This window comes from Pristiophorus japonicus, chromosome 12, assembly GCF_044704955.1.
Source record: "Pristiophorus japonicus isolate sPriJap1 chromosome 12, sPriJap1.hap1, whole genome shotgun sequence".
Taxonomy (NCBI): domain Eukaryota; kingdom Metazoa; phylum Chordata; class Chondrichthyes; family Pristiophoridae; genus Pristiophorus; species Pristiophorus japonicus.
In genome coordinates this window covers 9,772,606-9,785,802 of record NC_091988.1, presented here as the reverse complement: position 1 = coordinate 9,785,802, position 13,197 = coordinate 9,772,606, and the positions used below count along the sequence as shown (strand labels likewise).

At 45.9% G+C, this 13,197-nt stretch overlaps 1 protein-coding gene across 3 annotated transcripts in view; it reads right to left on the bottom strand.

Annotated features, from left to right (window-relative positions):
- shq1 (SHQ1, H/ACA ribonucleoprotein assembly factor) overlaps nt 1-13,197 on the bottom strand; it is a 112,298-nt gene that overhangs the window by 88,935 nt on the left and 10,166 nt on the right. The window lies entirely within an intron of this gene.

Below are 13,197 nucleotides of genomic sequence, written 5' to 3'. Positions count from 1 at the left end.
CAATAGGTTGAACAAACACCTCTTGGCATGCAAACATCTGGTGTAAAAATTTGTAGTTACTAGTAATTTAGCCTGCAACGTGTCTAATAAGGCAGTGTGTCAAGTAATGCATCACAGCTGTTCCGCTCCTCGATGGCTCTGTGGCAATGCGCCATGCAGACCAGGACAGTCAGATGTTTGACCAACAGTCTGTGCTGAGTGAACTCAGTTCATTCAGAGCAACGCTGACGGTGATGCAATTGGTCGTGTATGAGCTTGGGCAGGGAAGAGGGGGGGGCGTATTCATCATCATCATCGGCAGTCCCTCGGAATCTAGGAAGACTTGCTTCCACTCTTAACATGAGTCCTTAGATGGCTGTACAAATCCAATACGAAAACCACAGTCCCTGTCACAGGTAGAGAGATAATCATTGAGGGAAAGGGTGGGTAGGACTGGTTTGCCGCACGCTCTTTCCGCTACCTGTGCTTGGTTTCTGCATACTCTCGGCGATGAGACTCGAGGCGCTCGGCACCCTCTGAGAGTGGTTAGAATGTGGAACTCGCTACCGCAGGGAGTAGTTGAGGCGAAGAGCGTAGATGCAATTTAAGGGAAAGCTCGATGGAGAAAGTAGTAGAAGGATATGTTGATGGGGTTAGCTGAATAAGGACGGGAGGAGGCTCGTGTGGAACATAAACACCAGCACGGACCTGCTGGGTCGAAAGGCCCGTTTCTGAGCTGTAAATACTAAGCAACTGTGCAAGTTCTTTCTTGCTTGCTATTTCAATTCTATCCACGGTGACAGATCCAAAATCTGTTCGGTTACATATCATAGGAAATGTTTTATTACTTGTGCGGGTACCACTTGGAAGTCGTCACGTATGCCTGGAAATACCAGAGGGCCTTGTTCGTGTTGGTGCATAAAGGCAGTCACCCCAAAAAGTTTGAGTGTTTACTGAATCACCCCAGGTCTAGAGTGATATTACAAGGTCTAGACGCTACATGTATATTATCATTCCCAAAGGCTGGGTTGTCGATCACATTTGCTGTGCAAGAAACCTGACAAGTGCCATTAGACCGTTTGATTGGTGAGTAAATCTCGATTGCCTGCAACACTTCATTTGAGCTCTCATGGCAGATACTGTCCCCAAGGCTTTCTCTGTGGAAAGTGGTTGACTGACAGCTCCCTCCTCAGGCGGAGGAAATGATCTGATAGGCAATGGCTGTTGATGTTCCACCGATATGGAATTAAGCAGGTGAACACTCCACGGGTGGCTCAGCGAAAGTGTCAATCTTCTGGTCCAGGTTCAATATTACTACAAAGCTTTACAAAGAGTCACATCTGATCATTCTGGGAAGATATGCTGCAACATAGGAGAATCTGCTGTGCTGATCTTTCACAACTGTCAGGTTTTAATTTTTAATAAACCAGATATATAAATTATAACCTCAGCCACATGGTCTGCCAAACTGATTCTTGTTCTGTTATCTGAAAGCTTGGAGGACACAAGACAGCTTGCGTAATCTCCAGTAAGCAAATCACAGCAACAAGAGTGTCCACTTTGACCCCAGGCAGCACAATATCACCACATATTGGGCCCAAGTTTCCCCGAATTAAAAATAATAGCGCACACTCATCTGTACGCTGAAAAACAAATGCAAATTTTCTTCAAGCATATGCACCATCTCGCACCGGCGCTACCAGAGTCAATCTCGCAGAGCGCGGCTTTCAGTGTGTGCCTCAAACACACAGCACACGCGCTCCAAAAAAAAAACGGCAACTAATTGCGCATGCGCAATACAAAGTATTAAAAAATCAGCATGTGTGGGGACTGTGTGGATGGAGGACCTTTGGCTGGAGCCAACAGCGGCTGGAGTGGACTGCGTGGAGAATCACGAGAAGGCTGCCTTGCTGGTTTAAGACAACTCCTCCAATTTTTCTGCTGATTTTCCCAATCTATTAGATGCACAAGGCTTCCCTGGACTTCTTGGAAGATTTTGTGCCACTAAGAACATCGCTGGAAAAAGGAAGATTTTTTCTTTTATGGCCTGCTTAGAGTTATCATCGCAGGAGCAGCATTATTGGTAAGTTTACATTCATCATTTTTAAACTTCCATATAGTTCATGTTGTCTTTTTAAATTTCCTAAAAGTTTAAGTATAAGAGCCAGGGAGTCCCTTCGGCCGGGGATAGGACCGGGCCAGCACGGATTCTCTAACTGCAGGTAAGTTCGATAACTATGGTGCTTCTAGGGTCTGTGCGCCGGTTTAAAAAACTTTGTGGTGAAAGTTTGTCTTACGTACAGAAATGGCGCGTAACCTTCTTTTACATGTACACCAGCAGCAGAATGTATGGCGCCAAACATGCTGCCGCTGGTAGTAGACGCTGGCGCCCCAACATTGGGGAATCTTTTAACTAAGCTTTAGCGGCAGAAAAATCACTGGCAAAATTGGGGCTATGTTGCGTGCACCATCACACTTGTGCTCAGCGTGCAAGTGCTTGCTTACGAAAGTGGTGCTTAATGTTAAGCACGGGAGAATTATCTGCCGTAGCCCATCACTACCTAGTTAAAGGGGTTTTTAACATTGATTTTTTTTTTGACAGGATAAACTCGAAGAATAAGGACAGTTGTTGTTGCCTGGGGAAAGGGATATTTATCTTCCATTCCATCAGTTTGATGTGGATTCTAAATAGGTTCCAAAAGGTGAAAGGGCAATGGACCAGAGCAGTCCACAAATATGGAAGATGTCAATGCTACCAATGCTATCTCCTTGACACAATTGATGTAACCGACAAGCTAAAACATTAACTTAACTCAACCCAAAGGCCTCCAATTTGCAGCAAGGAAATTTTATACCCAGTCAGCATAGATATAAACAGACCTCAATGCAATTACAGTTCATACCCTTACATGGCTTAGATTTCGTGCCCATCAGCCTACAGGTCACTGTCTCACTTGGCACCCACGTTCAAGGCGTGGTCGAAACAAGGAGAACAGTATTTGTTCAGAGTACCTATTGCTTCTGTGCTTTCTCACTTGCACTGTGCTTCCCAGAACATCTGCTGGTGGTCCCATTTGCACTGGTTTCACAGGTGAGCTTCAGTATACATTCATTAACATTTGCTCAAGTACAGAAACTCCCCATCAGTGAAATACGGTCAGAGGAAAACTATGAAACTCAATGTCGCACTTTCCACAGTAAATTCTCATCATCATCGTGGATTTAATTCTTCCTGTTTAGGCTTCGGCAGATGGGAAAATAACTTTGAAAATGGAATTTGTGTATGACGCTAAAAACTAGACAGAAAAATACACACCATCCTTACCTGAAGAATGGCATTTGAATGAATAAAACTCATAGCTCACAATGCAGTGAGAGAGGCAGGGGGGAGAAAGTATATGCTAATTTCTATATCTTTTAGCAGTTTATATGAATAAGACCACCAGGGTGTGAAAATCAGACACATCCTTCCAGAACTCTAATGATGTGGCCTCCGTATCAGCTTAACAGCATTGTTACATTCCCAGCATCTTCTGATACCTAACGAGAAGATCACCGCTCAATCCAGCTATCTTCAGTCTACGCCACATTCCTGCTACCACTCATCAATCGTCACCAGCTTTGTCTTGGGTGGTTAACAGGCATTAATCACTCCCTTTGTTTAAAAACACTCCTGCAGTTTAAGTTGAGTCAATCTCCACATTGCAAATTAAACCAAGTGAGTATTGTTTACTGCTTCCATTAACCACACTCTGGATCCGCAGAGGCAGCACCAACTCGGGCCCAAAATACTTCAGAAATGTTGCTTTTTATCCAAACATTTCTTTCTTGGAAAATGTCTCCTTCAACCTTCTTCTGACCAGTTAGTTCTCTGCCGTCAATAGGTTGAGCTGGGGTATTAATGAACCCAAGTTGCACCACGTGACTTATTTCAAAGTCCTTGCAACACTGTGTTCCAACACATCAAAAACTTTCAGTAATACAGCAATATCCAAGATGTGGTTCACAGTGTTCCTTTGATCAGGCCACTGCAACTCCCGTTAGTTCCCTACGACCTTGAATGTCGGAACAGACTCGACAGGCTATTCCTGTGCCCATGATTTCAGATTTCTTCTCTTCGTAGAAGATGGAGACTGTGATGGTCTTTTTATGACGTTTTTGCTGCATTATAACTGGCAATCGGTACCTCAATCGGCTGATCGGTACCTCAATTCCATTAACTTGCCTTTCCTCCATATCCCTTGATACTTTTGCCAATTGAAAATCCGTTGATCTCAATTTTGAATATTACAATTGACCCCGTATCCACAGACTTTTGGGGAGGGAGAGTTTCAGATTTCCACTAACCTTCGTGTGAAACAACACTTCCTGATTTCACTCCAAACTGGATTGACTAATTTAAAAGTCACTTTAGAGACACTTTTACTGTGTAGCGCAACTGTCTTGCTCGACTGTCTTGCTGTGCCATCTGTTTGGGGTCTGATATGCATAAGGCTGGCTGACTGTTTAGTGTAGTGTAAAAATATTTAGGCCTAGAGATTCATCTGGGGTGGTGGTGCAAAACGGCGGGGTATTGGATCGGCCGCCCGTTGTACACAGCGCCTGATCTACAGTTCCACTGTAGTCAATAAAACTGAGTATCAGGAGCTGCGCATAATGGGGGACCAATCCGCCACCACCCAAGACCAATTTCTAGGCCTTAGCATCAACCAGCTGTCTCGGGATCAGCCACCATGTTAAGTGATCTGAAATTAATTTTTAGCTTGCTCACTCTGCAAGCTACTAGTGCAGTATTTTAAGGATAAAATTGGGGAACAAGAAGCTTGGCAGCAGGAGGGTGCAGGTGAAGATTGTTGGCAGCAGGAAGGTAGATCTGGATGCAGGTCGGAGCCATTGGAGGGAGCAGCGTGCGATGGCCCGGCCCGGCCCGGAAATCGGGGTAATCCCAGCCTGCAAGACCATCAGCAGGCCGGGGCCACTGGAGAGAGCAGCGTGCTGTGGCCCGGCCCGGAAATCGGGGTGGTCCCAGCCTGCAAGACCATCAGCAGGCCGGGGCCATTGGTGGGAGCAGCGTGCGCGGCATGCCGCTGCAGGAGGACGACGGCTGCGAAGCCAGGTCGCTGATTGCAGTGCGGGCAGTCACAGTAGGAGGGGCGAAGGAGCGGCAAGAGTTTGTCGAGGGAAGTGACCGGGGCCCAGGAGAGGCGTGAATCTGGGGTCCAGAAGAGGAGAGGCCAGGGGCAGCACAGGCCAGCCCACACTGCGATATGTGCGCGCTCGGTCTGTGCAGCAGAGCTGGTCTCCAGTTAGTCTTGGGTAATCCTTGCCACTGGACGAAGACCTAGCTCTGTCAAGCCCGTGTGATGGCTGGTGTGCAACGGCCACCACACGTTAAAAAAAATCCAAGCACAGGCATCTTCTATCCTTCAGGATGTAGTTTGAGATCTGGAATATTAGGTCCTTCATTGAAACACCTGTGAACTCATCCTTTTTTGGCGTGGAAACAAGTCAGCCTCGCTTCGAGGGACTGCCTATGATGACGACTACCTTGTCCTTGTGCACAAATTCAGCATCTTAGAGCTGCTTCAAATTCCTGGGCCTGTAGGACCAGAAAAGGCTGTTCCATAAGAAATAGGAGTAGGCCATTTGGCCCCTCGAGCCTGCTCTGCCATTTAATAAAAGCTGATCTGATAGATGGATACTGAAGAGCTGAAGCATTCTTTCCTGCTCTGCTAACTGTTTCACCATTAACCGAGGTGAAAATGTGGTAAATAATCAATCACCTGTGCCATATTCTGAAGGCTCAGAATGTTTACGGCAAAAATGCTGGCAAATTCAGTCTAAAAAGCTCAGATTTCAACCGCAATCAATGAAAGCATCACAAAAGAAGGGTCTGTAGTGGAATGAGCATGGAATTGGTGGAAGGTAACAAATCAAACCTTGGGGCACAAACTGAACTCAAAGCAACGATGAATGTTAGGTGACATTTCTAGTTTTCCAACAGCAGTGGTACTATTGCCTTCTCAGGTGGTCGTAGGAAACGCCATAACATGATTCAATGAAGAGCAGAGGAGTTCTCGCAGTGTCCTGGACAATATTCATGACAAACTGTCGATGAACATCCTGGGAATCACCATTGGCCAGAAACTCAACTAGACCAGACCATAAATGCCGTGCCTGCTAGAGCAGGTCAGAGACTGGGTATTCTGCTCACCTAACTTCCCAGAGTCTCTCCACCACCTACAAGGCACAAGTCCTGCCGTGGGACGAAACATTCCCCACGTGCCTGGATCAACACACATAAAGCTCGACACCATGCGGGACGAAGCAGTCCACTTGATTGGCACCTCAACCACAAGTCTAAACAGCACCTTAAAAGGAGGAGAGAGGTGGAGAGAATTCCAGAGCTCAGGGTTTAAATGGCAGGAGTGATTGGCAAAGGAAATTGGGGCGGGGCGGGGGGTGGTTATTGGGAAACAAGTGACCAGAATTAGAAGAACACAGAGTTCTCAAAGGGTAGTAACACTGGAAGAGATTACAGAAATAGGGAGGAAGAGGCCATGGAGGGATTTCAACACTTGGATGGGAATTTTAAAAGGACGCGTTTATTTGTAACACCTAAAGCTCTGATAGGGCTGCCTTGATGACAAGTCCTGATTGCTCCCTTTGGAGGATAAGACACATCCAGCAGTTTCTCTTTGCAAAGTGCAATTCGAGCCATTCTAACTGCTGATTCCAGACAGAACAGAGCTCACTTGGAACAGACAAGGCTCACTCTCATGGGTTAAGACCTTGTTCCAATCCCCCAAACAAGTTCCTTCCACCACCCCACAACCTCCCAAGTTCTTGACTTTCTCCCCCGCCCCTCCCAGTCCCTGACCATTGCCCCCCCCCTCCCCCAGTCCCCGACCACCACCCCTTCTGGCCCCCCAGTCCCTGATCATTACCCCCCCCCGACAATCGCCATTGCCATCGCCCCCCCCCCGACAGTCCCCGACCATCGCCCCCCCAACAGTCCCCGACCATCGCGCCCCCCCTCCCTCCCGACAGTCCCCGACCATCGCCCCCCCTCACTCCCGACAGTCCCCGACCATCGCCCCCCCTCACTCCCAACAGTCCCCGACCATCGCCCCCCCCTCCCCCCCGACAGTCCCCGACCATCGCCCCCACCCCGACAGTCCCCGACCATCACCCCCCATCCCCCCCCCACCCCGACCATCGCCCCCCTCCCCCACCCACGAGTTCCTGACCTCCCATTCCCCCCACCCCCCGCAAGATGGGGCATTGTGTGTGAGACACAGATTATTAACAGGTTTATTGGGTATGAAGTGAATGGTGAGTGTTGCGACTTCCATATTTCATCGAGTCGTACCATCTGGATCACGTATTTGCTCTCAACCCCCCTTTTAGAACTGGATCCGTGGGGTACTGCCCATGCACAGAAGAGGTGGGATGTGCATGCACAAAAAGGGACCGTGTGTATGTTGTAGAAGGACACGAACATGATCGTGCAAATAATCACTTGGATTTTACAATCGAGGCGTTGCTGGACCGGGAGCAATGTAGGTCAGCGAGCACAGGGATAATAGGTGAACGGGACGAAGTACAAGTTTGGATATGGGCAACTTAAGTTTATGGAGGTTGGAAGATGAGAAACGGACCATGAGTGCATTGGAACAGTCGAGTCTGGAGATAACAAACATGGATGAAGGTTTCAGCAGCAGATGAGGGGAGGCAGGGCGGAGACTGGTGATATTACAGGGGTGGAAGTAGGTGGTCTTTGAGAGTATATGGGGTCAGAAACTCAGCTCAGTAAATAAGACGGCACGGTTGCGAACGGTTTGGTTCAGCCTGAGACAGTGGGCAGGGAGTGGAAGTTTGTGGCGGGGGCCAAAAGCTTTGGTTTTCCTGGTGTCTAATTGGAAGAAATGTCAGGTCATCAAGGACTGGCGTCGAACCAGCAGTCTGACAACACAGACAGTGGAGGAATCAAGAGATGGCAGGAAGGTAGAGCTGAGAGACATGTGGAACCTGGCACTGTAAATGGAACTCGAGCACTCAATTCTCTTAAGTCAAATTGTAAACAAAGCCAAATACATTTATCCCAAGTTCTCCCATGATAGTCAGTGAATGAAAACTCTAACATCGATTGCAGGTTAATCCTTTGCCCTCAGCACACAGAAGTTCTGATTGAAATGAATCACTGTTCTGGTCGGTGACGAGGCTCAACAATAGGTGAACGCTGGGCTAAATCAATCATGTCACTACTATTTCCAATGATGCTAATTTTTTTTTAAAAACAACATGGAAACCCTTCTGTGCCTTGATTATGAAAGCCACAACATAATTTAAACCCATTACTGCTCAATCATTTGAAACACCTCAATACTCGAGTCCAGGACTGTCTGCTTTCTCTCAGCAGCATCATCGCACAGATGTCACGCACAATTTGCCTCAAACTGAACAGCTTCTTTCTGCACCTCCTCTCAAAGCACTTCATCCAAAACGACAGCAGTCACATACCATCACACTTCCCCCGAGAACTAACCAGGTTTCCATCTAAGTGAAAAGAATTGCCGGAGGGCAGCAATTAAAGAGTCTGGCAGAGGAGTGATCGGACACAAAATTAATTACATTCTCGGTTATTTATTGCTGGCTACAAAATGTCCAATGATTCGTAGCGCCTTAGCCAGGCTGCAGAGCCGGTTAAAGGGCTAAAATATTGCAGTTTTATTGGGTGGATGCCAAAAAGCCTCATTTTAACAAGGGAAGCTGTGAAGGCTGGAACCTTCAGTCGCCTCTGAAATCGCAGTGATTGATCATCGGAATAAATTCCAATTTCATCCAATTTTTCTAACTGAAGTGTAAAACCAGGCTCTGCCATTTCTCAGCCTTAAAACTGAAAGAATCCCTTTCATAAAAAATGAAACAGAATTGTCAAAAAATGGACAGGAAAAGACGAGCTGACGCCCCAAGCCTGCCCATACAGTCATGCTGCAACTGAGCATCGTGATCCCACATCCACACAACCTGCAGCCACATAACAACTTGCATTTATATAGCTCCTTTAACATAATAAAACATAGAAGCTCATGAGAGGCGCAAAAAAACTCTAATTATGCTCAGGAATATTCAGAGGGAAAAAATCCTTGGCTAATTCAGGAGGGGTTGGGGAAAATCCTCAGCTAATTCAGGAAACAAATCCAGGCAATTTCTCTCCACCCTCCCCCAAAAGGAGATCAAAGCGAGTTCCAGGAGAACAGTGATCCTTGTAACGTTTTCTCTGCCCACCTTCGGTTCGTTTTCCATGAAGGAGTTCAGAGTAGAGCGCTTGCTTGGGGAGTCTCGTGTCTGGCATGCGGACTATGTGGCCCGCCCAGCGGAGTTGATCAAGTGTGGTCAATGCTTCAATGCTGGGGATGTTGGCCTGATTGAGGATGTTAATGTTGGTGCGTCTGTCCTCCCAGGAGATTTGTTGGATCTTGTGGAGACATCGTTGGTGGTATTTCTCCAGTGACTTGGTGTCTACTGTACATGGTCCATGTCTGAGCCATACAAGAGGGCAGATATTACTACATCCCTGTAGACCATGAGCTTGGTGGCAGATTTGAGGGCCTGATCTTCAAACACTCTTTTCCTCAGGCAGCCAAAGGCTGCACTAGAGCACTACATTTATATAGCGCCTTTCACGATCACCTGATATTCCACAGCACTTTACAGCCAACGAAGTACTTTTGATGTGCAGTCACTGTTGTAATGTAGAAAACGCAGCAGCCAATTTGTACCCAGCAAGCTCCCACAAATAGTAATGTGATAATGACCAGATAATCTGCTTTAGTGATGTTGATTCAGAGATAAATATTGGCTCGAACACTGGGGATAACTCCCCTGCTCTTCTTCGAAATAGTGCCATAGGATCTTTTACATCCACCGAAGGGGGCAGATGGGGCCTCGGTTTAACGTCTCATCCGAAAGACAGCATTTCCGACAGTGCAGCACTCCCTCAGTGTATGGAGGATTAGCCTAGATTTTTTTTGTGCTCAAGTCTCTAGAGTAGGACTTGAACCCACAATCTTCTGACTTAGAAGCGAGGGTGCCACCAACTAAGCAATGGCCAACACAAATGGACACAATCTAATTTCGTCACTATTTTCAAGACGTCAATGAAATCTCCTCAAATCTATGCTTTTTCTTTTAAAACAGCAAAAAGACACAGCTATCAAGCCAATCATTTTAACGAAAGGATTTTTGTCTGATGACACTTTTGTGAAACATCTTGAAACGGTTTTATACTTGGAAACTGCTACGTAAATCTAAATTTTGTTGCTATTGTTGTTTTAAGATGGGCACCAATCTAGTGGCTCACCTTCGAACTTTTTCCAGGGCTTCCATATCAGCCACCATGTGACGCAAGCAAAACTGGACTCCGTAGTCCAGCTGAGGACAAACCAAGGTCCTATACAAGGACAACATAGTACTTTTTTTTCATTGGTTTATCCTAGCTATACAGCCCAATACTCCACTCCCCTTTTCTACAGCTTTGTGGCACTAATTGTGAACTTTAAGATTCATGCACTAAAACACCCAAATCTCTTTACTGCTCGAAGACCTAAGTTTGGAATTCTGCATTATATACACACACACACACACATTTGGCATTAGCCCTACCCACCTGGATAATCTTACATTTATCTGTATTAAATGACATCAGCCAGGTGCAGGCCCATTACTCCAATCCATCCAGATATAATTAGAATCATTTGTCTCTTCCACTCGCACAAATCGTTGCATCATCTGTGAACATGCAGTGTTCCCCCAATGCCTTCAACAAGACTGTGAAGAAGAATTGTCCTAACACCACTAGTAAGCGATCTCCACACAGTACCACTACCATTAACAATAACCTACATGAATGCAACCAATTTGTTAGCCAACCTAAGATCTGCCCATCAATCCCACAGCATTCTATCTTATAAAGTAGTCTATTGTGCGATACCTTGTTAAATCAATTTTGAAAGTTCAAGTATTAATGTTGACTGGTGTACCTTCATCCACCAACCTAGTGACATCCTCAAAAATTTCCATCAGGTTGGCAAAACATGACCGTTATCAGAAATCATTAAAAGTTTGTGCATAGAGACAAAAAGTAATCAAAAAGGCTAGTCGGATGTTAACCTTTATCTAGAGGGTTAGAATGCTTCAGTTGTACACAGCCTTGGTCAGGCCCCATCTGGAGTCCCGAGTTCAGTTTTGGGCACTGAATCTCAAAAAAAACATTGGCCTTGAAGGGGTTTATAGCGCACATTCACCACAATGATAATAGGGGTTAAAGCATTAAATTGTGAGGACAGGTTACATTATGCGCTTGTTTGTATTTCCTTGAGTTGAGAAGGTTGACAGTTGATCTAACTGAGGTATTTAAAATGATAAAGTATTCCATTGAGTAAATTTCCTCTGATGGGATAATCCAGAAGGTGGTATAATCTTACAATTAGAGTGAGGCCAGTTCGGAGTGAAATTAGTCGGCATTTTATCCACACAAAGTGGAGTGGAAATCTGGAACTTGTTCCCCCAAAAGGCTGTGGGTGCGGAGTCAACTGGAATTTTCAAGACCAACATTCCTAGATTTTTGTTCCAACAGGATACAAAGGGAAAAGGGGAAAGATACAGGGAAATGGAGCGGAGATACAGATCAGACATGATTTAATTTCCAACATTACAACAATGACTACACTCCAAAAGTACTTAATTGGCTGTAAAATGCTTTGGGGCGTCTGGTGGTCGTGAAAGGCGCTATATAAATGCAAGTATTTCTTTCTAACAGAATAGCAGAACAGGCTCGAGGAGCTGAATGGCCTACTCCCGTTCCTATATACCTAGAAGCCATGTTGAGACACTATTAAACCCCTTGTCTGTTCAGGTGGTCATACAGTGTATTTGTATCTGTAGTCAAAGGGTATGGGGCCCAGAAGAGCCGAGGGCCAAGGGGTAGCACGGGCCTGCCCACACTGCGGTATATGTGTGCACACTAGGTCCGTGCAGCAGGGCAGGTCTCCAATCGACCTGGTTCAACCCTTGCCACTGGAGAAAGACCCAGCTCTGTCAAGCCTGTGTGGTGGCTGGTGTGCAACGATTACCATACATTAAAAAAATCCACACAGGCATCTTCCACCCCCTCAATTGGAGTTCAGGACTGGAACATCGGGTCCTTCATTGAAACATCTGTGAACTCTTGTGGAAGCAAGTCACCCTCGTTCGAGGGACCGCCTATGATGATGATCTGTAGTCAAGCTCATGGGCATGTATTTTCCGGTACTGACTTACTGCACTTTTTGATTATTGGCACCAAGTCTTCCTCCAGTCCGCGGGAAGAATCCCTGACCCAAACAAATTTATAAACAAGGGGCTTAATGAGGAGCACAGCTTACATCTTCTCGTGCACCCCTGGCTGAAGGTCCAGCAGTTCAATCTGTTGAGATCCCTTATTCTTTCCCAGGATTATACCGACATCCACTTTGATACTTAAAACTTTATGGAGTCAACTGTGCATTGTATTAATGGTAACGGAGCACAGTCTACTGGAGTGAAGGCTGAAGCAAAGTAGCCGTTTAAAACCTCTGACATCCTGGGAGTTAACCTGAATTTGCCCTGAAGAAACCTTCAACCTACACAGTCCTTAATTACTTTCCAACTCCCGACAGAGCAGAAAAAGATTTTTCTTTTGCTACCGCAGTTATCCACTGTCGCCTTCTCCTTCAAACATAAATCGATGCTCCTATCTGAAAATCTAGGCTTTAAGAGTTTCTTCGAAAAAAGATTTAGAAGTCTCTTAGCTCTTAGTGATTCAAGCACTCTCCAGATAGTTATTCTCTTGCCCAGTCCAAGGGACCATTTCCACAGAAAAGCCCACACTTCCTATGAACTGAAACGTGACCTTTCATGTAATGTGGGTATTGCCATGCCCCAGGTGACGAATTAAACTGTTTACTATTAATATGTGCACTGGAAATGCTAACTATAGGGTACTTGTCTCTTTACCTGACAGACTGTGCAACACTGACAAAGTAAAACAAATCAGTTTATTCAGATCAAAGATTAGCCGAAGTAAATTCAACAGCAGGTAGTTAAATCACAGTGGTTCACTCAGCTTACATAATTTTTTCAGAGCAACTATTTATACTAAGTTGCCCTTCTGTGCATGCACAGAATCGAGTTAAG